Source organism: Alexandromys fortis, unplaced genomic scaffold (genome assembly GCF_014885135.2).
Source record: "Alexandromys fortis isolate MF-2015 unplaced genomic scaffold, M_Fortis_MF-2015_v1.1 scaffold_230, whole genome shotgun sequence".
Lineage (NCBI taxonomy): Eukaryota > Metazoa > Chordata > Mammalia > Rodentia > Cricetidae > Alexandromys > Alexandromys fortis.
In genome coordinates this window covers 1,039,547-1,044,683 of record NW_026068206.1, presented here as the reverse complement: position 1 = coordinate 1,044,683, position 5,137 = coordinate 1,039,547, and positions in this window count along the sequence as shown.

Here is a 5,137-nt window from a genome sequence, read left to right as displayed (position 1 = left end):
TCCAGACAGACGCAGGTTAAGATCCTCCCTGGTAAGCCAGCTCGTGGGCTACACAGAATATTAGAAATGGGTTAGAACAATATGTAAGAGCTAGCCATAAGGAACTGGAACTATCCGGGCCAGGCAGTGTTTGAAAGAATACAGTTTCCGTGTAATTATTTCTGGGTATAAGCTAGCCATGCGGGCGGCCAGGTGCCGGGGACGCAGCCCCTGCCGCTCCTAATTCAACAGAATGGGATGGTCGAGAAGGAGGGAGGACAGTGATGAGAGCAAGGAAAGAGATATCTTGATTGAGGGAACCATTATCGGGTTAGCAAGAAACCTGGCTCTAGAGAATTTCTCAGGAAACCACAAGGATGAGCTCAGCTAAGTCCCTAAGCAATAGAGGAGAGGGTGCCAGATCTTGACTTGCCCTGTAGTCACACTGATAAATATCTTAAATATCACTATAGAGCTTTCATCCAGCAACTGATGAAAACAGAGAGGCAGAGACCCACATCAGAACACTGGGCTGAGCTCCCAAAGTCAGGTTAAAGAGTGGAAAAAATGAGAATATGAGCAAAGAGGTCAAGATCATGATGGATAAACTCACTGAAACAGGATATCTGAGATAATGGGAGCTCACCAACTCCAGCTCAACTGGGAAGGAACAAGCATAGGACCAAACTTGGCCCTCTGAATGTGGTTGACAGCTTCATGGTTGCTGGGGCAGTTTGAGGGGTCACTGGCACTGGCACCAGGATTTATCCCTACTGCTTGTACTGGCTTTTTTTGAACCTATTCTCTTTGGATGATACTTTGCTCAGCCTAGATATATTAGGCAGGGCCTTGGACCACCCCCAAAGCAATGTGTCTTACCATTTCTGAGGAGTGGATGGAGTTGGGGTGGGAGGGTATGGGATGGGAATGTTAGGAGGGGAGGGAGTGGGAACTTGGATTGGTATATATAAAAAAGGTAGTTTGTTTTCTTTTTAAAAAAGAAAAAAAACTAAAATAAGCAATTAAATATATACTAAATAAATATTTAAAAAACTTTATATGCACAAAACTAAAGAAATTACTCTGGCACATTGATTTAAACACACTATGCCTTTTATATCCATGATAAATGGCCCACACAGAAGATTGTCCAATGGTCATTCTTTGTTGGAAAGAAAGTGCTAGGATTTATTTCCTTTTCTGCTTCCATCTTGTCCTTTTAAGAAGAGGGAATCTCTTTGCTTCTCTTTAGTGCTGATTGTGCTGATTGCTTGTACACAAGGAGGTGGTTAATAGTGCTTCTGTTATGGTTTTTGTCTCTTTAAGAGACAAGCCACATCCACTCCCGGCAACACCTGCCCTCCTCCCGCCATCTTAGATTCTGACTGTCCCTCTTGGCGTGTGCCCATGTCTCTTTCTTTGGCCCTTCTCTGTCTCTCTCCTTTCTCTTCTCTCTTTCCCCCACCCCTCTCTCTCCTTTCTTTCCTCCTTTCCTTTAAGTAGTAAATATTCAATTCTACTCTGTATGATGTGTCTGCCCATGTCCCTTCTACCCGCCACATGCTCATACCTGCCCGCCTCTCTGGAGAACTTGCAACCTCTCTGGTCTCCGGCAGCTGTTTCTGCCTGGGACTAGCTGCTCTGCAGGCCTGCCAGGGATCTTGCAGCATTTTAAAAATTGGTGCCGTGGGATTCAGACAGGCGCTCCTGCCCAAAACTCCTCTGCCAGGGTCAGGATCCTGAACTGGGTTCTTTTTCCACTCCCACCACCGGCTTCCCAGCTTCAGTCAGTGAATGCCCCCCCTCCGTTATTCTTTTTTAAAAAATGCTGCAAGATCCCCGTGGCAGTAGGCAGCAGAAATGCTGTAGGTCCCAAATGGTGGTGGCGGGCCATGTGGCGGCACACAGCGGGCTTTGGGAGCAGCCAGTCCCAGGCACAGATGGCTGCTGGTCTCAGAGCAGTGGTGGCGGGCCATGTGGCAGCAGGCAGTGGGCCCCAGGCAGAGATGGCTGCTGGTCCCTGAGCAATGGCTGGTTCCAGGCAGGGAGACACATGGCAGGCGGGCAGAAGACAGAAACATGGATAGACACGACATGCAGGGTGAGGTTGAAGTTTATTCAGTGGGTTATGGAGGGGGAAGGGGGACAGAGAGAGAGAGACAGAGACAGAGAGAGAGAAGAGGAGAAAGAGACAGAGAAGGGAGAAGCAGAGAAGTGGGGGGAGAGGCAGGTTCTCTCCCAGAGGAAGATGGAAAAGAGAGTGAGCTCAGGCTGGAAGCTGGAGATCAGCCTGCCTCAGCGTATGGGGGAGGGGAGTGGGCGTGGCTTGTCTCTTAAAGAGACAGAAAACCATAACATTCCCAGGTCTTCCTTATAATAAAAAGCAGGAGACCAGACACCACAGCCCAAAGGAACTGGGGCGGCGAACTCTCAAGACTGCTTCCTGCTGATTTGTGGGCTTCGTCTTTGGGGGGGGGGGGTGACCTGAAGAAGGCTGTGTGCTGGGAACATCCTGGCATAGCTGGTCTCTTTGCTTCTGACCGATGTCTGTGGCATGGGAATATCTGGTGTCCCTGTTTAAGGTGGATTCTTTCGGTCCCTGCTTAGATCCTGGTTTCTTACCTCATCCCAGATGTAGGAATGTGATTGTTGGACCCAGGCTGCTTCTTGAATGGCCTGCCCCATCCTGCTTCCCCAAATCTTCTTTCTTACTCTGTCTCCTGTCCATTCTCGTTTTCTTTTACAACCTCTCAGTATTCCTCTTCTTGCAGTTTTTTCTTCTTCTTCTCATTGTCACTTATATTTCCATCTGGGAAAGACACAATTTATAAACAATACAAATTTGAAAAGTAACCTCTACAAATATATAATATTTAACAAAAATAACAGCAACACTATGGAAGGCACTACTCTATATCAATCTTACACAATCTCGCAGAACCCCGTGAACAAGACACAATTTTGTTAGATTGCAGATCAGGAAACTGAGGCACAACGTAGTTAAGTGTTTTGTTCAAGAGGACTCATGTAGTAAATGGTAGAAGCAGGCTTTGGATCCTTGAAGTCTGGTTGCAGATTTGCCTCCTAGAAACACTCTGCTAGACTGCTTTCTAAGACAAAAATAGCTAAATCTGACCTGAAGGAATCCTGTAGTAGTGAAGAGATTTCCGTGACCCATAAATAGGGCAATGAACTGTAAAGAAACAAAATGTACTAGTACTGATCATGCAGCAATGAGATAGCTTGGGTTTGTATTCATTTTCATAAAGTATTCCTCTTCACTGGTAAATGAAAGGCAGGTTTTGAATTTCAAAAGTTTCTCAGTAGTTTTAAATGTGCAGATATGGTTTTGTACTATCTTCTTTTCATAATTTACAGATTAAAATGAGAGTGCTTAAAGTTGTTATGTTAATATTTCAAAAAAACTTGAGCCTGTAATTAATGTCTTCTGCCACAATATGTAGAATGAGTTAACAATGGCTTAAAATTAAAGATAAACCCTAGACTGCAGATAGGGAATATCTCTTTAAGACTTCAACACTTCATTTATTAACACATTTTTTTCTATTTTTAACACATCTGGACTTAAACATATTTTAGAATTTACTACAGAATACTTTTTTTTGAAGTGAAGTAAGTATATTGGAATGGTTAGCATGGATGTCTTAAGATATGTTTGTAGTATGGCTGTAATTCATCTAATTTAAAATTGAGCGATTGTGTAAAAGGTAATCACTATAAACTGTCTGAGAAAAAAGCATAATAATGGAATCAGTTTCACAACAATGCCATGAAGACAAAATAAGAGGCTTAATATAAAAATTTTAACACATGCACAAAGGTACAAACCCTCAATAAAGGCTAGTTAGTAAAGTAAGGTTATTACAAGATTTTTCATTGTAATATAATTCATGAGATCAGCTAAAAGGCATAGATTCCAGAACTATTTACATTACTTTAGAAAAAAATGGTTTAGTCATTCTTTTTGATTCATTCTTCATTCATGTGTGAACTTGTCTTTGTTGTTTCCTATTGCAGAAGAAAAGAAACGCAATGACTATTTTGATCTATTGGGAGTATCTCCATCTTCATTGATGCATTCTTTCAATTCGATAAAAGTACCTTTGTCTCACCTAATCATAGAAAAGTTCTATAATCTTTCTCTCTTCTCTCATATCAGAGCATGGTATTTTACAAAAGGTAAATATAAATTTCTTTTTGGTTTGTGCACCTTAACATATCTCAGAGATGATTTCAAATAATTATCTCACTGACACACTTCTTCAGTTAAGGTACTTGTCATGGTGTTTTGTTTGTATTTTAATACATATGGGTTTTAATTAATTGTGTTATACATACCCTTATATAAAACATGTAGAATAGAAAATTAAAAACATTCAAACAGATTTAAATATATTTTATTAAAAATTTATCAGCTAACCAATAAAATATTTTTCTTTGACAAAAGTAAAAATTATTATAAGCTTACAGCACATTTATTGCAGGGATATAACAAATAAATTCCATAGGGCTCATGGAAAAAGTCCAGTGAAACCTGGTAAATTTCCTTTATTCATAGTGATACAGTGTAACATCCTGATTGGGTTTTGAAACATGGATGGCACAATATAATACTACATTATGATATTATTTGCACATACACATGTAAATTTATAAGTTATGCTCAGTAACAGATGAATGACCGCAATAATAAAATAGAACAAAGTACCATACCAAAAACCATATGAATGTGGTATTTGTGTTGTTTCTCTAACTTAAAATACTATACTGTACATATTAACTACATCAGCCGACATCTTTTTTCTTTATTAAGAATTTCCACCACACTTCCTGGTCATCCTCAGGGGCTACTCTGCCCGATACTTCCTCTCTCTTTCTATCCCACCCAGCTTGCATCCACAACCCTCCCCCCCCCTCCCTCTCCGTGTGACTCCCTTCCCTCTCTGACCACATAACATCTCCCAGCCCAGCCTGTTCCGGCTCTAGGACCGAATCCGAATCGGCAGGGCAAACGGGAGGGTGCTAGCTCCTTTGTCCCCACTAGCCTGCCTGCAGCAAGCTAGGTAGGTCCTTTGTTTACGAGATACGGCAAGCAGCAAGGAGTTCCGGTCCAGGCACCAGGAGAGACATCACTGGG